The sequence below is a fragment of the Triticum aestivum genome, chromosome 1D (assembly GCF_018294505.1).
Source record: "Triticum aestivum cultivar Chinese Spring chromosome 1D, IWGSC CS RefSeq v2.1, whole genome shotgun sequence".
In the NCBI taxonomy this organism is placed as follows: Eukaryota; Viridiplantae; Streptophyta; class Magnoliopsida; order Poales; family Poaceae; genus Triticum; species Triticum aestivum.
Genome location: NC_057796.1, coordinates 32,845,008 through 32,869,151, shown reverse-complemented (window position 1 = coordinate 32,869,151; position 24,144 = coordinate 32,845,008). Strand labels below are relative to the sequence as shown.

Genomic DNA, 24,144 nt, shown 5'->3' with positions numbered 1-24,144 from the left:
TAAAGCCGACCTACTCCCCGTCCCCTAAGAAAAGAAAGGAATGCACATATGTAAGTGGGATCGGCACAGCTATAATTTATAGGCTAAAAGGCTTCGGTCATTTCAGGTATTGCCTGTTAAACATCCAGTCTGTTGCATAAGTTTCCACTAAGACATACTGTGTCTATTCCAATTAAAAAAATTGGCAATTAGAAACATAACCATATGGAAAAAAAGGTGATTCCGCCTACTTCAGATGAATGAAGAGGGCAGGATAAGGGGAATGCATATATTTTCAGCCAACAGTTTTGCCAAACGATGACATTTTCAATACTGAAATTACTAGTAACAATACTAAGTCAACATACAAAGGATGTTATCTGTCCTTCTGTCCTTGAAGTCTACACAAAAATACAAATACACATGCCAAATATACACGAGATTAGCAATATAGCTTCATATATTCTTTATGGTGCCATAGTAATCGTGCAAATTTTGCAGGCAGATTTCATGAAGGGGCCTGGGCATGAAAGCTGGCCGGTTTCTATTTGTCAGTGCCTGATACACCTGCTGCATTGTTGGCCGTGATTTGGGATTGACTTGCAGACAAGCAAAGGCCACCAAGGCAACCAAAATGACTACCTTCTCCTCATGAATGGTTGATGGCGCTGCGATGCGTCGATCCAGGATATCGTCGAACTTCCCCAGCTGCTCTGTTCGGCAGAAGAACGGAAGGAGTAGATCACCTGGGTGCTTTCCCATCACAACTTCCAGCGCAACCACACCGAAGCTGTACACGTCGCACTTCTCGGTCAACACCATGGTGGATGACAATTCTGTAATAAAAATCAATATATCGAAACATAATCAGTTTTTGTTTCTGTTATGACCGGCATATTAGGGGCTTAGCCTAGTGGGTTGTGGCCCAAGTTATCTTATCATTATTAGGGGCTTAGCCCAATTATCTTATCGTTATCAGGATCGTTTGCTTAGGAGTCAAGTAAACCTCTCTATATAAGGAGAGGAGATGTATCAATCTAATCAAGCAAGAAACAATCATATTTGCTCGGCTTCCCGAAGAGAGCCGGGAGACCTAAACCCTAGCCGCCCTCCTGCCCTTGCGCCGCCTCCTCATCCCTCTCGCACGACGGCGCTTGGCCGCCGGCGACCGCGAGCCTCGCCACGTCCAACCCCCTCCTTCCCCTACAACCTACGCCCTAGACCTGGTAGGGCCCTAGGTCCTATCAATTTGGTATACAGAGACTCGGGTTCGATCATGTCTTTTTCAACGCCCTCGCCGCCGCTGCCCGTCGTCACCACCGCGCCGATGACCACCGTCCCGCTGTCCACCGCCCCGATGACCACAGCCGGGGCCCCCACGCTGTCGGGCCTGGTCACCACCGCGGGCTCCCCACCGCCGCCGGCCCCCATCACTTCCGCGCCGCCGACGGCCGCCGTCTTCACGCCTGAACATGTCACCAATACCTTGCGGGATCTCGTGACGACAGTCCAGGGCCTCCATCTGAACCAGTACTACCAGTACATGGCCGGGCCTTACGCACCTCCACCGGCTGCACCGATCGCCGCCTAAGGCCACCCCACGCTGCCGTGGCCGTCCCAGGGCGCACCTGCCTACAGCGGGTAGCCGCTGCTGCTGTTCCAGGCGGGGGCCCCCGCGCTGCCGTGGCCGGCCCAGGGCGCGCCGGCCTGCACCGGGCTGCCGCTGCTGCCGTTCAGGCGGGGCACCCCGGCGGGACCACCCCGGCCGCGGCTCCACTCTGGCATCTACCGCCGCCGCCAGCTGCGGCTCCCCTATGGCATCTGTAGCCGCGTTCCCCCGCGGCAACCGATGCACCAGCCCACCCTCCACAGCCGACGCTGAAACCACCAGCGCCACCTCTGCCCAGCTCGGGGGCGTGCTCGCCGGCCGGCCTTCCGATACATCAGGTCTGGTTCCCGCCCTCCCTGTCGCCACTACCAGCTTGGGCGGCTGGGTCTTCGCCATCGCCGGTCTACACCACGGCTCCGGAGCAGCCGACCCCGTTCCCGCAGTTCGGCGGGCCATCCGGCTCAGCCGGGCCCTACCCGGAGTACCCCGACCAGGCGCCACCCGCCTCGCTGCTCCGCACCTCCGAGCCAGCTCGACACGGCGCTCCGACCCAGACACCGCCGCGGTTCGCCAAGATCGACTTCGCCACCTATGACGGCACGGAGGACCCCCTCAACTAGCTCAACCAGTGCGACCAGTTCTTTCCTGGGCAGCGCACCCTCGCATCGGAGCGTACCTAGTTCCCCTCGTACCACCTCCGCGGCGCGGCACAGACCTGGTATTACGCCCTCGAGCAGGACGAGGGCGCCATGCCCCCTTGGGAGCCCTTCCGCGAGCTCTGCCTCCTTCGCTTTGGGCCTCCGGTGCGCGGGAGTCGACTGGCAAAGCTTGGCCGCCTTGCCTTCACCTCCACGGTGCAGGACTTCGCCAACCGTTTACAGGCCCTGGCGTGCCATGCGTCGGGCGTGACGGCACAGTAGCGGGCCGACCTTTTCGTCGGTGGACTTCCAGATCACATCTGCGTGGACGTGGAGCTTCGTGGACCCCAGGATCTCCAGACGGCCATGTACTATGCCCGCGCGTTCGAGCGCCGCTTGGTGGCCATCCAGCAGGAATCGCCGTCCCGGGCCGCTGGGTCGCTACCCTGGCCGGATCCCGCGCAGGGTCGGCCTGCTCAGGATTCCGCGGCACCCCTCGCCGCGACCGCGGCGCGCCCGTTCCGCCGGCTCACCTCGGCCGAGCTACTCGAGCGTCGCCGCCAAGGGTTGTGCTTCAACTGCGACGAGCTCTACACGCCCGGCCACGCCTGCCCGCGACTCTTCTACCTGGAGGTTGCAGACTACATTCCAGAGGACAACGCTGCCGCCGACCTGGCCGCCCCAGCTGTCACGAAGGTGTTTGACGCTGGTTGATCACCTCGAGGAGTTCAGCAAGCGCTTCCCCACCTTACAGCTCGAGGACGAGCTGTTTGTGCAGGCGGGGAGAAGTGTTATGACCGACACATTAGGGGCTTAGCCCAGTGGGTTGTGGCCCAAGTTATCTTATCATTATTAGGGGCTTAGCCCAATTATCTTATCATTATTAGGATCGTTTGCTTAGGAGTCAAGTAAACCTCTCTATATAAGGAGAGGAGATGTATCAATCTAATCAAGCAAGAAGCAATCATATTTGCTCGGCTTCCCGAAGGGAGCCGGGAGACCTAAACCCTAGCCGCGCCTCCTGCCCTTGCCGCCTCCTCCTCCCTCTCGCATGACGGCGCCTGGCCGCCGGCGACCGCGAGCCTCGCCACGTCCAACCCCCTCCTTCCTGTAAGGGCATATTTAGCCCTTAGTTGTTTTGGTGATTGATGACAATGCTTTTGCGGACTAATCGTGTGCCTTGAGTATTTCAGACTTTTCATCACTAGGCACAAGACGATTTGGTGCCCCTCGAAGACTATTGAAGACGGCGTTTCTCTACGTTTCTTTTCGGTGGATTTGAGTCGTAGGAAAGCCGTACTATTAAGAGGGGGTCCGCTTTGGAAAGGTTTGGGTGGAATCATCACGTACACGTCTACTCCTTTTGCACCGCATTTCCTTTGGCCTTTGGAGCATCCACCGTCTTTTCTTATCTATGCAAATTGTCGTGTTGGCTGAACTGGGGCATGCGGTAGTACTGCTCCTAGGAGCGGTAGTGCCGCAGGCCCTTGCGGTAGTACCGGCCCCTGGCGTGGTAGTACCGCAAGTGCCCACGGTAGTACCGCTTCCTTGGAGCGGTAGTACTGTGGCCTCAGGCCAGGCGCTGTTGCTTTGCGGTAGTAGGGGCGGATGTAATTTTTTTACATCCGCGCCCTACGCGGTAGTACCGCGCCAAGTGCGCGGTAGTACCATGCGCTCTGGCCTGGCTCAACTGCATGCGCGGTAGTAGGAGCGGATGTAATTTTTTACATCCGCGCCCCGTATGGTAGTACCGCTCCTGGCTTACGGTACTACCATGTCGGAATTTTGCACAGATCCCAACTCAGCGGAAGTTGCTACGGATGTAATTTTTTATGTCCGTGCCTTCCCAAAATCTGGACTATCCCTGCCTTGCGGTAGTACCTCAAGGGGGAGCGATAGTACCGCGCCAGCGGTTCTACCGCCCTCTGCTTCTTTGCATCTGGGCTGTTCCAGTTACTGCTGGGCAGGCGGTAGTACCGCGGGTGAAAGAACATGCGGTGCCCCCATGTTTGGTTTTGGTAATTGATGACAATCTCTATGGACTAATGGTTGCCTTGAGTTATATTTGAAGGATTTGTCCATAGGCATTTCTTGAAGTTCATGTGTTGGTTTCAAGGAGTTTATGTGGTGACCAAGGGGTTATTAAGGAATTATCCAAAGATTGGTCATGTGAGAGTTGAGCTTATTGCAAGCATGTCCTGGAGAAGAAGATTGTGTGATCATTCATGTACATCTTCAAGACATCATCCAAATGAAGAGAGTTGAAAAGATTCATGGTTGACCAAGACTAAGTCGAGAGTGAATCAACTTGATCAACTCACAAAGCGTAGAAGATGTACCGAGAGGGATCAAGCGATCCCATGGTGTGGTAAGCATTGTCAATTACGCTTTGTGTACTAACCCATGATCTTCGTGAGAGTTCTTTGTGGGGTTAGGTTGCGGTGTGCAAGTTCAAGTGAAGCATCATGAAGAGATCAAATGCTTGAAGCTTGCCGTCCATTGTGGTGACAATGGACTTGTGAAGATGTGCGGAAGAGTGGCTCACCCATAGTGGAGCATGGGGGAGCAATCAACTAGTCTTCATCGAGCCAACGCAACCAAGAAAGGTGGTCCAACTTGAGGGAGTCAAGATCGTCATCATCTAGCTCAAGTGGACCATGTGCAAGGCAAAGGTTTGCTCTTGATAGGTTTTCTATTTTACCGGTCTCATGATGTAGGTGGGAGACCGGGTTATAGGATCGATTGCCGTACTATCAAGGGGGGCTCTCGATGAGTAGCTTGATCGTATCGTTCATAGAGAGCTCAAACCATTGCATCATTGCATCATCTTTATTGGTTCTTGTTTGGTTCTTCTCTTTGTGAGTTTTGGAGCTTATGGTCATCTTGATGACAAGCTCGAGTTCATCGAAAACGGAGTTCACTCGCATCTTCTATGATGTTTTCGATGTTGGAGGTTATGCCGGTTCTTCTCGGTTGGAGGTTTCACTCCTCTATTTGTTGGCATACCTCCCCTGCCTCTTCTTACTATCCAACAAGCTTGAGTTTGCTCAATTCGGAGCTCATATGCAGAAGTTATGGCAGTTTTGGTTTCCTAGCGGTAGTACCGCGGGCCGGAGCGGTAGTACCGCTCCAGAGCGGTAGTACCGCTGGTAGCCCCCAGCCGTAGTACCGCTGCGGTCTTGTGCTAGTACCGCCTCGATTCGAGGGGTCTTTTTTCGTGTCGGGTTCTACGGTACTAGCCGCGGCAGTGGGGGCCGTAGTACCGCTCGTTTGCAGTAGTACCGCCCTGCCACCGCGGTAGTACCACTCTGGGCCCAGCGGCAGTACCGCGAGGGGGAGCGGTAGTACCGCTTATAGGGGCAAGCGGTACTACCGCTGGCCAAGCGGTAGTACCGCTCTCTGCGGGGCTGAAGTGGGGGTAACGGTTGGATTGTTCCCCCCACTATATAAGGAGGTCTTCTTCCCCAATGAACCTCATCTCTTGAGCTCGTGTTCTTCCCCCATTGTTGACCTTCTTCGAGCTTGCTAACTCTCAATCCCTCCATGGATTCTTGCTAGTTTTTGAGGGAAAAGAGAGAGGAGATCTAGATCCACATTTCCACCAATCACTTTCTCCTCTATGTGAGGGGAACCCATTGGATCTAGATCTTGGAGTTCTTGGTGTTCTCCTTCTTGTTCTTCCTCTCCTTTTCTTCGCTAGCATTAGTTGCTTCGGTGGGATTTGAGAGAGAAGGACTTGGGCACTCCGTGTGCCCTTGCCATTGCATTTGGTGCATCGGTTTGAGTTCTCCACGGTGATACGTGGAAGTTACAAGTTGAGAAGCTTATTACTCTTGGGTGCTTGGTGCCCTTGAGCTTGTTCCTCTTGGATGCTTGGGCGCCCTAGACGGTTGGTGGTGTTTGGAGCTCAATCATTGTGGTGTAAAGCTCCGAGCAAGCGTCGGGGTCTCCAATTAGGTTGTGGAGATCGCCCCGAGCAGTTTGACGGGTACCGGTGACCGCCCCCAAGGGTTGCCAAAGTGTACGGGTTCGGTGACCGCCCCCAAGGGTTGCCATTTGTACGGGTTCGGTGACTGCCCTCAAGGGTCCCTTAGTGGAATCACGGCATCTTGCATTGTCCGACAAACAACCGTGATGCTTGCTATTAAGAGGCAAGCGAGAAGGAAAAGGATGCAAAAAAAACAAGAAGTATCATACGTGAATGTTTTCTGTTTAGGTGTTCCATGTTGAGTTTCGGTGTTTCACACGGTTTTAAGTCATAGGAATCGCCGCACAAATCCATATTATGGTCAAGTGAGATCAATGTTGCAGCGGTAGATGGAACTCTGCCAGCCAAATAGTTATATGATAATTTTAGTCTATACTGTTGCGTAAGACTAGAAAAAGTCATTGGGATGGCACTAGTTTAATTGTTTCTACTCATATAGATTGGTGAGATACCCAAGTTCTTGTGGTATTTCTCCTGCCAATAAGTTGTCTGATAAGATTAACGATGATAAAAGGTGGCAATGTCCTATCTCTGGTGGAATGTTTCCTAGAAATAGGTTGCTACTTAGGTTCAGATCTGTGAGCAGAACAAGTGATCCTAACTCTGGTGGTAATAGGCCATTAAGCTGATTGGAATCAAGTGACAGTGTTGTAACTAAGATCAATTTCCAGAAGGTTGGAGGGATGGAACCATTTATTTGATTGTTAGAAAGATCCAAGAGTTCTAAACTTGTTAGATTTCCTATGCTTCCAATGGAACCCATGATCCGGTTGTTGGAAAGATTCAAATGTGAGAGAAGAAGAAGTGATCCTAACTCTGGTGGTAATGGACCATTAAGCTGATTGGATCCAAGTGCCAGTGTTATTAGAGAGGCTAATTTCAAAATGGTCAAAGGGAAACCATTTATTTGATTTCTGGAAAGATCTAGGTAGTGTAAACTCGTTAGATTTCCTATGCTTCCAACGGATCCTTGCGACAAAAAATTATAGGAGAGATCAAGATGGGTTAGTTTTGTACAATTACCCATGGATGGCGGGATAGATCCATTAAGAATACTAAATGATAGATCCAAGTATTCCAACTTGGCGAGAGCACAAATGCTTGATAGTATTCCGACTGAGAGAAGGTTATTACCAAGGTTCAGATAGATAAGATGGGGCAAATCTGCAAAGTGAAGAGGGTCATCAAATTCCCTACTCTTCCTATTGTACTAGGCATGGTAGAAACAAATTGTAGTAAAATAGGCGATGGAGGTTAGTTAGTACAATTACCTAGGGATGTTGGGACAGATCCGGTCAGGTCATTACCGGACAGATCCAAGTTTTCGAGCTTGGCCAGAGCGCCAACGCTTGATGGGATTAGGCCCGAGAGAGAGTTATAACCGAGCTCCAAATTGACAAGATGGGGCAAGTCTGGAAAGTGGAGAGGCTCATTAAATTCATCCTTACTGTACTAGGCATGGTAGAGAAAAAATTGTAGTAAAAGAGATCGATGGAGGTAAGTTTAGTAAAATTACCTAGGGATGTTGGGATAGATACGTTCAGGTCATTGACGGACAGATCCAAGTTTTCGAGCTTGGCTAGAGCGCCAATGCTTGATGGGATTAGGCCCGAGAGAGAGTTGTGACCGAGGTCCAAATGGACAAGATGGGGCATGTCTGCAAAATGGAGATGCTCATCAAATTCCCCAGTCTTCCTACTTTACTAGGCATGGTAGAAACAAATCGTAGTAAGAGAGATCGAGGGAAGATAGTTTTGTACAATTGCCTATGGAAGGTGGGATAGATCCGTTCAGGTCGTTGACGGACATATCCAAGTATGCGAGCTCCGCAAGAGCCCCAATGCTTGAAGGGATTTTGTCCGAGACGTGGTTATCACCAAGGTTCAAATACACAAGATTAGGCAAATCTGCAAAATGGAGATGCTCATCAAATTCCCTAGTCTTCCTACTTTACTAGGCATGGTAGAAACAAATTGTAGTAAGAGAGATCGAGGGAAGATAGTTTTGTACAATTTCCTATGGAAGGTGGGATAGATCCGTTCAGGTCGTTGACGGACAGATCCAAGTATGTGAGCTCCGCAAGAGCCCCAATGCTTGAAGGGATTCCGCCCAAGAGGTGGTTGTTACCAAGGTTCAAATAGACAAGATGAGGCAAATCTGCAAAGTGGAGAGGCTCACCAAATTCCCTAGTCTTCCAACCGTACTAGGCAAGGTAGAAACAAACTGTAGTTAGTACAATTACCTAGGGATGTTGGGATAGATCCGTTCAGTTCATTGTTGGATAGATCCAAGTGAGTGAGATGGGAAAGAGCACTAATGCTTGATGGGATTGAGCCCCGAAGAATGTTGCAACATAGATCCAAGTGAGTGAGCTGGGCAAGAGCACCAATGCTTGATGGATTGAGCCCTGGAGAATGTTGCCACTAAGATCGAGATACGCAAGATGGGGCAAATCTGGAAAGTGGAGCCTGTCTAACATGCCAACAAGGACAAACCCCGCAAGCGAAATGTTGGACACAACTAGCACAACATCACCCTGTTTGCGGCCAGGGGACAGAGCGGTGCTGCAGGTAACGCCGGTCCAGTTACAGGCACTGAAAAAAGTAGCACGCTATAACCTCGCTAATAGCACGCTATAGCATATTGAGAATTGTTTCGCTAAATATATCAGTGTACAACGTCTCGCTAATAGCACGCTATAGCGCGATATAGCACGCTAATAACATATTTTGAGGTCGACGCTATTTTGTTGTAGCACGCTATTTTTTTCATTGGTTACAGGGGCTGCTTCCCTTTGTCCATGAGTCCAGGAGATCATTGGACGAACTGCTTAGGCTAGATTTCCATTGGAGAAGTGCCTTAGCCTGCTGATCCAATGGCGCCTGTGTAGAATTTGAGGCACAAGAAAGGCGTGGCGTGGCCAGCAGGAGCAGCAGCAGCTCCAAGGCTAGGAGAAGGCTCATGTTGTGCAGGACTAGTTCATAAGTGAAGCTCCAAAACACACACATTATACATACGTGGATATATATAGTCCGCGGATGCCGTTGATTGTTCTAAAGAAAGTGATTGGGAGGCTTGCCGTGTAGGCTATGCTAGGACAGATTGTGGAGCTGATTCCCCCAAGGACCGCGTGCAAGACCTTATCACATTCTGCTCCACACAAGCATGCATCAGTGAGCAGTTAAATAAAACTGAATGCAGTCATGAACAGAACATGGCGCTGCGGGAACGAGACTCGCAAAACGCGTGGTGCCGCCCGCTTGCAAAGGGCGTTGTCTTCCTGAGCTGACTGAATTTGACCGCAAGCTGTAATTACCAGTAGAATCCGATTATTAAGAGAATGCGACTTGCAAAGGGCGTACCTGCTCCTGATCGTGGCACCTCCCATCCGATCCGATGTCCTCCTTGGCTCCCTTTCCCCGAGCTGATTGAGAGAGGTGAGGTCAGGCAAGGCGAACGGCGTCGACTTGAGGCTGCTCAACTTGCATACTCGGCGGCGGTGGCAGGGAGCTCGCGGATGCGGCGGCGCATCCAGGGCGACGGGGGCGGCGGCGTAGGAGAAGGGGGAGAAGAGGGAAGGTGAGATGAAGAAGGATGACATGTGGGACCCACGTCGGAGGGGAGCTTTTCGATTTTGAGGGTAACCATTGCAGGAAGTAAAAAAAATATGAACACCGTAGTTTGTTCGTTCAAATTCATGTACTCCTTCAATTTGAAGTATTACACACTAGTCCTTATAGTGTAAAGGTCATGAACCCTCTATGTACTTTTTATGGTATACAACAAAATTCTCATATGCCGAATCATTTACATGTTTTCTGGACACTACTGCAATTTTTATATACGCCGGGTGTGGGCGTCTTCGCCAGAGCCAAAACGCGGGCACTCGGCAAACTAAACGACGCCGAGAGCAGCACTCGGCAAACCTGGCCTCACGACAACTGCTTACTTTGCCGTCACTGGCTCACGACGAACAAGCACCGAACGGCAAACGGCGCAGACGCCAAGAGCTACGCACGGCAAAGAGGAGCCACATGGCATGTCCGTTCACACCAGACGGCTCCGTCAGTTAGCACCAGACGGCTCTCGATAAACGAGCAGTTGCCGAGAGTAGCTCTCGGTAAAGATAAGGCCACCATCAAAGTTTAGTCCCACCTCGCCCCCCGAGCAAGTCCTGCACCTGCTTAAATACCTTCATCTATTAGATTGTTACAAGGGTGGGTCTTCCTTGCACTATATTTGGAGGATACGCAGGATAAGTATGATTTATCATCTGTATTCATCGTGTATATTCTTCAAGTGGAGAGCATGGATGACTGATGTATTTTTTGGCTATACTCGGCTACCCGAGAGTGGCTCTCGGTAAACGAGCAGTTGCCGAGAGTGGCTCTCGGTAAAGGCCACCATCAAAGTTTAGTCCCACCTCGCCTACAGACAAGCAACAAGACCTGTTTAAATATAAATAGTGGGATAGTCCAGATGCAGTAAGCTTCGGTATTCATTACACCCTTGTTAAGGAGATGGACTATTTGTGATATCGATGGTAGGATTGCTCGGTATCTGGCACGGTGTCATCACAGGGCCTCTGTAGGGTGTGGTAAAAGTTTGGACGCGTTTCGAGTAAGCCTCCCCTGAGGCCGCTTGTAAACCGCAGCGTCTCCAAGCTAGTATCTGGGTATCGAGAGGGAACGTGTCTGGTTTGTGCAGGAAGTGCTGGTCCTATTGCTCCGTTGGCCTCGAAACTTCTCGTGCTCTAAGAGGGGGCAACCGCATGGAACGTGCCACGGCCTCGCATTTTTCGGGGACACGCACAATATTCGAGAAATTTATTGCTCTGCTAGGGTTCCATCGTCGGGAATTGCAAATCAGCAAGGCGGCACATGAAATCATGTCGGGTAGCGGCATGGGGAATCATTTTTGATGTCCTTGTGGCATGCCTACGCGTTGCACAGACGAGGGAGGGGGCATGCCCTGCCACCGGGTTACCAAAAGTACCTCGGTGTCATTCCTAATGCAACCGTTGAAATCCTCGGAAAATCGTACGATGGTAGGATTGCTCGGGATCTGGCACAGTGTCATCACAGGGCCTCCGTAAGGTGTGGCAAAATTTTGGACGCGTTTCGAGTAAGCCTCCCTTGAGGTCGCTTGTAAACCGCAGCATCTCCGAGCTAGTATTTGGGTATCGAGATGGAACGTGTCCGGTTTGTGCAGGAAGTGCTGGTCCTGTTGCTCCGTTGGCCTCGAAACTTCTCGTGTTCGAAGAGGGGGCAACCGCATGGCACGTGCCACGGCCTCGCATTTTTCGGGGACGCGCGCAATATTCAAGAAATTTATTGCTCTGCTAGGGTTTCATCGCCGGGAATTGCAGATCAGCAAGGCGGCACATGAAATCATGCCGGGTAGCGGCATGGGGAATCATTTGTGATTATTAAGAGAATGAGACTTGCAAAGGGCGTACCTGCTCCTGGTCGTGGCACCTCCCATCCAATCTGATGTCCTCCCTGGCTCCCTTTCCCCGAGCTGATTGAGAGAGGTGAGGTCGGGCAAGTCGAACGGCGTCGACCTGAGGCTGCTCAGCTTGCATAATCGGCGGCGGTGGCGGGGAGCTCGCGGATACGGTGGCGCGTCCAGGGCGACGGGGGCGGCAGCGTAGGAGAAGGGGGAGAAGAGGGAAGATGAGATGAAGAAGGATGACATGTGGGACCCACGTCGGAGGGGAGCTTTTCGATTTTGACGGTAACCATTGCAGGAAGTAAAAAAAAATGAACACCGTAGTTTGTTTGTTCAAATTCATGTACTCCTTCAATTTGAAGTATTACACACTAGTCCTTATAGTGTAAAGGTCATGAACCCTCTCTGTACTTTTTATGGTATACAACAAAATTCGCATATGCCGAATCATTTACATGTTTTCTGGAGATAAAAGTTGAGAACTAAATACGATTTGCATGCTATCGTATAAAACAAGTTTTGTTGCAAAAAAATTGTGAAAAGAACCACAAGTGAGAGTTGGGAGATCCTATGATAAATATGATGTATGCTCTAAATATTGGGTCTCTTTGTACAAATGTACGGAATGTTTGATTCTAGGACTAACAATGCCACATTTGGTTACTTTTGTCTATTGAACTTGTGTACTATGAGTATAGCATGAAGCATCCTTCTCGGATTCAACCAGTTGCAACCCTGACAACTTTGTTCACTTCTGCCTCCGATGTGATTTCCTAGGCACATATATATTCGATGGTTATAAAATTACATGTCCTGTGGCATTGGTGTTCAATTGAGGTTTTGGGTTCAAGGCAGTGTTTGAAATTCTTTGGACTGCAAGATCAAGCCACATAATAGAATGTTTCTCATAATAAACCCATGTTTAGCAAATTTGTATTCATTCACCACCACCGTCTTTCATTTGAACACATAAACATAATTACTTCTAGTGTGCTAATAGGTGCACGCACGGACGTGGAGTTTTTGCACCCGAGCTCACATGCTCCCTCATGAACAGTAAAATCGAAAAAGGTAAAAAAAGTAAAACAATTCTGTGTTTTCTTTGTGATAAACATGGACGAGTGTTTTCGTTGAACGCAAAAATTCGTGACGCAATGACATTTGTTGAATGTGGGTAAAAAAACAGAATCGATGCTTTGAAAATACTATTGTTGGAAGCATTTTGGAGCATCAATTTTGTTTTTTCTCCCCACACTTCCATGAATGTTATTTCATTACAAATTTTTGCATGTAGTGAAACACATTCATCAATGTTTCTCACCAAATTAACCAGTTTTTTTTACTATTTTTTGATTTTACTATTCATGAGGGAGCATGTGAGCTCTGGATTAAAAGAGCACTTTCACGTTTACTTTGGCTATACTTAGAAATAGTGAAAGTCTGTAAAATCGCAAATTTAAAATAGTATTCTCAATGCTAACCTCAACTATTAACAGCATAAATTGTTCCATCTTTATATACATGGGTCAATTCTTGGGGTTGAATATATGAAAAGTTAGGAACTAAGAAATATTTGCAAATCTAAAATATATTATTTTTACTTCTCGTCTGGAGGCAAGAACTTCCAACTGCTTCTCATGTTGTTCGGTGCATTCAATTTCTCTAAGAAAAGGGACACGATCGATCTTTTATTTTTCTTGTTCCGGCTTCTATATGACTCTTTGGGCGGGGTCTTGAGTTCTTTTAGAGATGGATGTTAATACCCGAGGTTCTACATCATTAAGATGCACATAACTATTTTTATTTAGACTAGCGTGAACATTAAGTGTATCCTTCCATGCTTAGGATCCCAGGAATCAAGTATATGTAAAACACCATCAATTGTTTCATGTTGGACTTACATTTCACATATCCATATTCCTGTGGATGAGAAGGCCAGCATGAAAGATAGAGCTTGAAGTTGTAATTACTAGTCATTTTATATGATAAATTATTCTACCATAAAAGTAAAGATCATAGTAGTGAGGCTATTTCGAGGCCTCTAAGATAATTTTAGGCTAATTAGTGGTCATTACCTTCTAGAATTTGGTACAAAAATATATATCTCGCTAGCTTACTATGTGATCACAATGTCATGCTTGCATACAGGCATCACGAGGTTGACCGGCCCAATATACTGGTTTTTGTTTCGATTATGGCAGTATCTCTCCTAGTGTGGACCGAAGAACTATTACATGTTTTTTTGGGTTTATTGTACACCTCAGTTGCTCCCAACGGGACCAAAGACTTATGTTGCCTTTTTTCTTGTTTCTTTCTACTAGTAAATATGCCCGTGCGTTGCTACGGTTAATTTAATTTAATTGCTTTGGCCATGGATAATTTAGTCGAAGCCCAATTGATTTTGGTTCAGTTAGCGCATTTTTTATTGTCGTTGTCCAGCCCATGGGGTATAGATGTGAAGAGCCGTACTCATTCCCGGCGGTACCTCCTTGAACTCCCCACACCCCTAGGGTTAAAGCTGTGGTGTGCATGGAAGAGTATTTGAGCCGGATAAACATATGGTGGAAGGGTTGCCGTTGGAGAGGAATGGGGACACGATGAATTTCAGTCAGGTGCCTATTTCTCGACTTTGAAACATATTCTTCAATGTGTTAACTACAATTTAAAGGATTTTCATATAGTATTATTTGAAGTAAGAGCACTGGTCTCAGTATGATGTTGTAGGTTGGATCATCGATGCCTAGTTACAAAGCATATCATATCAACAATTAACCATCATACTGACAATACAAATATTGTACACATAGCACCTAAAAAATCGAGAAGCCTAAAGAGAAAGGATTAATTAAAGGTTGCCCTGTTGTTGATGCATGTTGCGTGGATTAGGTGAGCTGGGAGCCGAGTGAACTCTCGCCAGCGAGTATGGCTTGCACAACATCGAGAAGATATATATAGATGTACCAAACATGTACAATATCCCAGAGATGGATATATTATGGGTGGAGGTAGCCGGTGACGTGATCAATATGTAGTCATTGAGCAGCTAGCTCACTGATCTAATTAGCTGCAAAGTGGATTCCCTACTTGCATTGGCTGATAAATTAAGTAAACAGGAAGTAGGCACTGGGCCGTGGTGATCTCTGTCTGGATTGATCCTTTTTTTATTGCAATTTTTGTTGGTAGCTTACAAAGTGGACTGCATGGTCTCGTCTTGATCAATCACCTGCATGTTTATGCCCAGATGGCAGCACATTGTGACGCTTTTTTAGTTTTAGCTGTTAACTTCACAGTTAAAAATGTCGAGTTCGAATTATTCGCCTCCTTTTATTTTTTCTGTTTCTATTTTATTCGTGATCATGAAAGATGATTCAACGTGCATGTCCCTCTCCTCCTTATAAATTATACATGCAGCATCTTTTTTTAGCCTCTTTTTAATTTAGCCTTCTCTTTTTGCCTTATATTTCCTCGATTCCTTGAAATCCTCTTTAAGAGAGTGCTTCCTTATATTTCCTCGCTCTCTTATGTCGCATATATAGAAAGCTAATTAGCCATCTCTTTTTTTCCTTATATATTTCCTTGATTCCTCGAAATCCTCTTAACTGCCCAATATAGCGCCACTGTTTCCTTCTTTAGCCTCTCTTCCCCTCCATATATTTCTTTATATCACGATCCCGAGATTGCTTCGTGATATCCAAAAACTTTAAACACCTATATAAATTGGGTAGATTGTATTTGGCGGAGCGAGGTGGGACTATTTATTATATGAGTCCACCTAACATCAAACACACACCATTATCTATCCCAGTTGGTTGTGATGTTGTTTATTGGACCGGATGTTCTGAGTTCAATTCCACTAAACGGCAAGTATTTTTGAGACGATTTGTTCGGACCGCCCAAATAGATGGGCCTGATTTGTTCGGCCAGGCTAGTTCGATTCCTGGTAGGGCGCTGTCTATTTTTTCTTCGTTTTGCAGTGCGGCTGTTTCTTCTCTTAATGACGACGGAGGAACGGAACGGGCCAGAGGCCCAATATGACCCCGATCCTTACGATGCCCAAGTGACGTACCAGAAAACGGTGTGGACGTACAAATTAGTACCACCTCGTGTATAATGCACTTAATGTAGGATTAGATGCGGGACGAAACCAAGAATATCACCTTGCTTTAATGTAGGCTGCTATGTTCGCTTGCATTGATTGACCTAAATCAACTTTTTATTCCTTTTATGTTTTGGGTTTTCTCCCTCCTTTTTGTTTTCTTTTTATTTACTTATTCTTTATTTTCCTGCTTTTATATCTTTTCCTTTTCCATTTCTTTCTCCTTTTCATTTTTTATCTTTTCCATTTTATCTTTTCATGTTTTTTCCCTTTTTGTTGTGGTTTTTGGTTTTCCCTTTTAAAGTTTTTTCCTAAATATTTTTGTGCATTTAATATATATACCTTCTAAAATATACTCCCCCTGTTCCTAAATATAAGCCCTTTTAGATATTTCAATATGGACTACATACGGAGCAAAATGAGTGAATCTACCCTCTAAAATATGTCTATATACATTCATATGTAGTCCCTATTGAAATATCTAAAAATTCTTATATTTATAAACGGAGGGAGTAGTTTTGAATTTTTATAAATACACTTTGAACATTTTATAAATACATGTTGAGCATTTTATAAATACATGAAGACTATTTGCAAATAATGTGAAACATTAATGCACGACGAACATTAATCAAATAATGCACAGTGAAAATTGTTGAATTAGTTTCAAAAATATTTAAAACATGTTGAATTTCTAATACACTTTTAACATATTTCAATACACAATAAATATTTGCTAACATAAATTCTAACATTTTTATCTCACATTGAATATTTTTAAATACACGACAAACAGTTTTACATATTTTTAACATTTTAAATACAAGATAAACATCTCCCATGTAAATAGGCCGGCCCATAAGAAGGAACTGCAGGCAATAGTGTTATTACACGCATTAAGCTATATAGCAGCTCACATGAAAAAGTTCAGTGTGTACCTTACTCGTGTATGCCTGCATAGTGTGATCCCCTCTGGTTTTTATTTTACCTCGATCCCAAGATAATAACTCAAAAGACATCCTACTACAATACGGACGCACACCTAAGAAACCTACTAGGTCACTAGGACACGTACTAATCCTACAAGTACTTTGACACGGCCTGACTACTAGTCCTAGCCGGACTCTACCTACGCACGTGACATAGACATAAGCACATGGGAAATACACTTTGGTTCCTGGTTGTATATGCACCCTATATGCGAATTGTTTTTTAATATTTTCAAAAAATTTGCACTAGGATATAAATTTTCATGAAAGAAAATCAAAGTTGACTTCACAGCAAAAAAGACAAAATTTATTTGCTATTATAGGTCACTATTCACACTATTTTGATCAAAAATTTGTCTTTTTTTGAAAAGAAGTCAAAGGGGGATTTTCTTTTTGTGGATTTTTCTCACGAGTACAATAAAAGGTCAAGTTTATTTCAAAAATATTTTCAGCAATTTTTGACTTCTTGTTGAATTACTAAAAAAGAATCATATAGGGCCCCATAGACCAAAAATCTGCCTCCCAAGCACATACGCTTTTACTTTTCCTAATCTAATCATCCGGCAACCTTGATCTTGGTAATCCGGACAAAATAAACTAGGTTCAACACAAACTCAAGATTATTTCTAACATGCTAGTACTGATTTTCCTACTAGAATTTGTACTTCAGTTTGTGACTACCAGTTTTTAAAAGGTTTCGGTGCGGCGTATCCCAGTTCATATCTACCTCGTTGCATGGGTTGCCCATACAAGCCGAAGTCTAGTAGCTAGGATGCCTCTATTCAAGCTATGACCAGTGATATTATTTGAAAGCGTACTAGATTGATACTACTAGGATTCAGGACAGTTATAACATTAAAATAATTACTATTCAAAATTACTGGATTGATTATCTCGTCAACCACGGGCACAGCGTGCGCGCGTGGAATCTCCGGTGACCGACTCTACCTGTTGATTTCGTCAGTCCTCCCTAGCTTTCCCTTCGTCTCTGTTCCCGACCATGGCAGCACAGGGCATGTCAGAGAGAAGCTCAACTCTGCCCCGGCTAGCACCAAGGGACGATGAGGCTCCCTCTGGCTGAAGGTCTACAATGTCGATGCTAAAGGTTGATCTTGCAGCAGTCTTGGACATCTCTGAACCCGGCCAAATATTCAGTGGAATGACAAGGACAAGAAGGTTGTTTCTCTGTTCTTTAATGCTCAGAATCAAGTTGCTGAATTTAGTATGTTTGGTGAACAACTGGCGTTTCTTCGTGTGGTTGGACAGGTTATATGGCATGGTCGAGAAAATTTGGATGATAAATATGCTCATCATAAGCAATGCGTCTGCTCGTAACATGTTCTACGTATCGAAAAGTTGGCTGCCCAAAATGAGAAACTTCAGTTTGTTGTGTACTTTCTTTTCATCATTCTTATTCTGGTGTTGCTAGTGAAGTAGAATTCTTCTGTAATGAATCGTTGTGGCTTTCCTGTACGTGGCGGCTCTCCCTGCTATCGAACAGGACGAACAGGCCTAGCTGATTGGTTCTGTTGAGCTATATCGAGTTTGGAGAAATTGTAAGTTTGCCAAGGGGCAAGATCTTCATTTCACTTAGCAATATTTTGCTCAGAAATTCGAAATGGCTTAAATAAGTTAATAGGGCATATGTATGATCAATAAGGCAAAGAAAACAAGGGCATATGATCAAATTTCCTGAGATGGCTTTGGGGGAAGATAAACACAATGGCAAAATAAACTACACACTAACTGATTACATACTCTCAACAAGAACCATTAATCACAGAACTATCATCCAAACACACCCACCAAATGTCAGTCAAACAAACTAGAGTAAATCGGTACTTAGGCAAATGTTAAGAAGCTAATTGCCATATCAAAATGCCGCTTCATTTATCAACAGAATCCACACAAATCCCTTGTTCATATCAATCCCTTGACACATGACACTTCAAATTTCAAGCCTGACAGTATAGATCCACTATCTCAAACAGACACGTGCCAAACATATACAGTTGCTAACACAGCAGACTAGTACATAGCTTCATATATTCTTCATGGTGCCACAGTAATCGTCCAAATCTTGCAGCCTGATTTCATGAAGGGGCCTGAGCATCAGCGCTGGGCGGTTTCTGTTCGTGAGTGCCTGATATACCTGCTGCATGGTTGGCCGAGCTTTCGGAGAGACTTGCAGGCAAGCAAAGGCCACCAAGGCAACCAAAATGACATCCTTCTCCTCGTCAGTAGTTGACGGTGCTGCGACGCGTTGGTCCAGGATGTCTTTGAGCTTTGTCGGCTGCTCTGTTCGGCAGAAGAATGGAAGGAGTAGATCACCCGGATGCCTTCCCATCAAAACTTCCAGCACAACCACGCCAAAGCTGTACACGTCACACTTCTCTGTCAATAACATGGTGATGACAATTCTGCAACAAAGAAAACAAAACCACATTTTGTCTCTTTCTGAATCACATTTTCATATTAATTCAAGGATAAACAAAATATTAAGCCCATGTACGTACCTGGGGCTATGTACCCACATGTCCCTGCAAAGATAGTGCTCCAGCTTGAGTAACCGTGCTTCAGCTTCCTGGCCATGCCAAAGTCCGAGACATAAGCTTTATAATCGAGGTCCAGAAGAATATTACTACTTTTTATGTCACGATGCACGATTGCATCGTCGCAATCATGGTGCAAGTAGGAGAGAGCTTGAGCTACATCCCTCACGACAACAACTCTCCTGGGCCAATTTAGTTCCATCGCTAGCTCTTGCTCATGCAGAATAGACGATAAGCTTCCCCTCTCAATAAGGTCATACACGAGAAATTTGCACTGGGAGTGGGAACAGAATCCATACAGCTTGACGATGCATCAGTGTCTAATTTTCGTCAGTACTTCAATCTCGGCATGAAATGTTCCCTCATTGCTGTATTCTTCCATCGAGTGGAGGAGCTTGACAGCAAAAATAGTCCCCCCTTCAAGCTCAACTCTGAATTCCCGTCAAAATTCCATATGGAAAGTATATCTCTGGACTTGCTTTTGGTAGTAATTTTTACGAGTTTTCTTCTCCGACAAACAACCACAATGCTTGCTATTACAAGGCTAACACATGAAAAGGGAGCAAAAATAATTACAATTAGGATCTTATTTGGACATTTACTGCTTTGTCCTTCTCTGTCAAGCTTTGGTACTTCACTTGGTGTTTCTAGCTTTGGTACTTCACATGGTTTTACACCATAAAAGTTTTCACCGCATAAATCCATATTATTGCCAAGTGAGATAAAGGCTCCAGGGCCAGATGCATATGGAAGTAACGGAACTCTGCCACCCAAACTTTTATATGATAAATTCAGCCTACAAAGTTGGTAAAGATTAGAAAAAGTCCCTGGGATGGTGCCACTTAAATTGTTTCTACTCAAATCCAGCTCATATAGGTTGGTGAGATATCCAAGTTCTTGTGGTATTTCTCCTGTCAATAAGTTGTCTGATATGAGTAAGGATGATAAAAGGTGGCAATGTCCTATCTGAGGTGGAATGCTTCCTAGAAACTGGTTGCTACTTAGGTCCAGATCTATGAGTAGAGCAAGAGATCCTAATTCTGTCGGTAGTAGGCCATTAAGCTGATTGGACTCCAGTGACAGTCTGATTGCTATTTTTCATGCATTTACTGATTTTTTGAGCTAAATAACCCTGAAATTGAAAAACACTACAAATGAACCCTGAGCGAATTATCCTATACGGGACTCCGTTCCAAAACAACTTTGGGGATCTTCGTACGATCATGCGCCTGTTACTTTCGGCTAATGATGAAGCCATGGTTTCCTTGAATCCTTTGACACTAGACAATGTGACATATAGAAGGGTAGATGAGATCAGGAAAAATATGGACCATTTTCTGCACACCCAGAATGGCGTCATTTTGTTAAATCCCTCTTAAAGGTTAAGAGAATCCGTTATGATTCTGCATCCTATTCCTATAGCAGGGACTAAAGGTTTTCCTCGTATATAAGAAATCACAATCCAACCATTTCAAAAATGTTATATTTGCATATAATTTGTTCTCGACGTCAATGATGCCCGGCCCGCATCCTCGCCGTCGACCCGTTCGCGACGACGTCCTGCTTCAGAGGAGCCATGTCCGGGACTGGGTTTCGCCGGACTGGCACTGGGAGGTGCTACCTTCAGGGGGCGCCGCTTGGTGAGGAACCCGGCCCCGGGTCCCGTCGTCGACCCGGAGCTCCTTTGGTGGCGTTCGCGTGGGCCACTTTCGGTGCGGAGGCAGCCGGCCCCGCCGGAGGTGGTACGTCGCCATGTCATGGAGGAGGACGAGCACGCCGGTCGCTACATGGCTGCGTTGGACGTCGGATTCTCCAATACCTGGCAGGTTCTTCGGGGATCTCACCCGAGCTATGATCCTGTGATGGTTCCTTCTCTTTGGGTGTCCACCGCCCGTGCCTCAAGAACCGCGAGTGAACTAGATTATTCGATAGTATTCGATCTGTATTAGCTAGTGATGTATTCGATATATTCGAGACGATGTATTCGAGATTATATTATTCGATAATATTCGAGATTATATTATTCTATAATAATCGAGACGATGTATTCGAGATTATTCGATGATGCATATCAATTATCTGGATTATTCGAGATGCATATTATATATCTACTATAATTCAATTTTATCTTTCGAGATGCATATCTATTATCTACTATTATTCGAGATGCATATCAATTATCTACTATTATTCGAGATGCGTACTAATTTTTTATCTTTCTTCTGGATTTAGTTAAATAAAAGCTATGGACAACACCGGGAGAGAAGGAGAAAAGACCTTATTCGACATCATACGCTCCCCGAGCCGGCCAGATGGGAGTGAAGAAGGTGACGGCTTGCAATACCGAAACCCTACCGGTGAGGGTGATATGATATTTGATGAAGACGAACGAATAGACGATGAAGTACAGAACTTCGATGACGAAGGAAATGTTGTTCTTGAAATAACAAAGACCGGCGAGGTATATTTATATAAGATGGCATCTGGTGATCATCACATGTTTTAATTGATTTGTATATATATTAAAGAATCGATCTTTCTTCTTTTAGCCCTCCGGATCGAGCAAATCTTCTACCAGCAGCAGGACAACTCGAGGCCCGGCCAAAAAGTTGAAGGATGGCGTAAAGTACAGCATCGATGCCATCAAACCTAATGGCGAACCGCGCGAACCTAAGAAGAATGTGAACAAGTTCATTCGTCAATGCGGAGTTATTGTCAGGGACCAAGTCCCGATCTCCATTCAAGAATGAAAAAAGCCAGCAAAGGAGCATCCAGATGTTACTTTTGTCGACCAAAGAGCAAAAGATTGGCTTTGGGAATCTCTCATGTCACATTTCACCCGACCAAATCATTTCACAGATGCAGATGTGGAGAAAGTCAAGAACTGTGCTCTTAAGAAGATGGCGATATCATTCAACAACCACAAGAAAACTATATGGGCCGCGTACGTGAAAGCAGGAAAGCAGGCTTCAGAATTCAAGGGAAGATTGGAGAAGGCAAGAGATCACTGGGATGCTTTTGTGAACTTCAAGGAATTGGAAGTATCTCAGGAACGGTCGAGAAAAAACAAGATGAATGCCGCGAAAAAGGAGTGGCACCATAAGCTGGGGCCATGTGGCTATGAGGTGGCCCCGCCTAAGTGGGATCTCGTTGAGCAACAGATGGTGGATGCAGGGGTGACTCCAGTTACATTGAGCTGACCCCCAGGTCTAGGACTTGGTTCTATGCGCATGGGGGGACGTTGGACCCAAAGACATGTGAGGTTTTGGCGCGGGCAAGTCTTAAAGGAGCCGACCTCAGTTTACTTGTTGCAATAGAAGAGGCTCGAATAGGGGTGTTCACGCCCAACAGAGAGAACGACGAGCTTACGCGCGCCCTCAAGAATCCTGAACACTCGGGAAGAACACGAGGCAAAGGCGTTGTTCCATGGTTTGAGGGGTTTGCGGACAGGAACGCCGACTACAGAAGCCGTACGAGAAAGAAGCAGCAGCAGGAGAAGCAGAGGAAGCTGGAGGAGGAGCAGAGGAAGCAGGAAGCAGACCGCCTTCAAGGCCTAGAATCAAGGCACGCGGAGTTGGCACTCGCTTTCCAGCGTCAGCAGCAGCAAATCGACACACTTAGCCAGGAAAGGGGGTCTTAGCAGCGGCAGCAGCTAGCGGATCCAGCATTGGATAGCACCGTCCCATCCATGCCGAGAAGCAGCGTGGGTTCCGCCCCGGGCGATGATGCACTGCTGGATAGATACCCTGTGGATGACATCATGGATATTACAAATTGTGAGCTACACTTTAAAATAAAGAACATATCGATGAAGGTGGCGGACGGCGTTGCTTATACAAATCCCCCTAAAGCAACCTTCCATTGCAATCCGATTCCAGCTGTCTATGCTCGTGTCACGGTTGATGAAGTGGTGGCACAATATTCGGGGCTAGAGCTTGAAATTCCGGGAGGTGACAACGAGCGCACACTGGGAGAGGCCATACATCATATCATTTTATGGAGAAAGGATTGCATCATCTTTCCAAGGCCACCGACACCACGTCAGCCAGCTCCTCCTCCAAGCCCGCCACCGCGTCAGCAGGCTCCCGCTCCTCTAAGTCAGCCACCGCCTCAGCAGACTCCTGCTCCTCCAAGTCCGCCAATGCGTCAGCCCACTCCTCCTCCATGTCCGGCATCGCGTCAGCCCACTCCTCCTCCAAGTCCGGCACCACGTCAGCCCAGTCCTCCTCCTCCAAGTCAGGCACTGCGTCAGCCGTCTCCGCCGCCTCAGCGGGCTTCGCCGCCTAAGCAACATCGGAAGGGAGGCCCCGCAGCTACGATGTCTAGTGGTACAACAGGAGGCAAGAAATACAAATATGGTCCAAGCCTCAAGACTCCTCCGAGGTTGCCTTATGACCTGAGTGACGCGGAAAACGAAGCCGAAGTGCAAGCCCAAGTGAGGGCCCATTTTGGACCGAAACCGCCACCGCCGCCAAAGGAGAAAGTACCTGAGAAGATCATTGACTACTTTATTCGTATGGCTGAACCACCAGCTCCCAAGCATATTGACTCAGACTATGAGCGTCAAATCAAGAAGTCATATCAAGCACAAAAAAAGGAGTCGAGCTCGAGCTCGAGTCAAGCAGCTGCCAAAAAAAGCGGGAAAAATGTTCCCCAGCTGGGAGAACAGGCGGTGCAATCGACCCCCCGCTCATTGTACCAACACATGTGAGTACCGGCGCCGATCAGCTGCTAATAACCGTCGAACATAGAAGGATGGCTGAAGAGGCCGGTATCACTGTTTATCAACTCATAGAGATCGAGCCCATGGAAACGTTTAAAGAGGAGGAACTAAAACGGAAA

The 24,144-nt window shown here is 46.5% G+C and overlaps 2 pseudogenes; both read right to left on the bottom strand.

Annotated features, from left to right (window-relative positions):
* Positions 1-81: 81 nt before the first annotated feature.
* Positions 82-23,845, bottom strand: LOC123157379 (probable leucine-rich repeat receptor-like protein kinase At1g35710; annotated as a pseudogene).
* LOC123164206 (LRR receptor-like serine/threonine-protein kinase RGI5) lies at positions 6,352-9,180 on the bottom strand (annotated as a pseudogene).
* Positions 23,846-24,144: the final 299 nt, after the last annotated feature.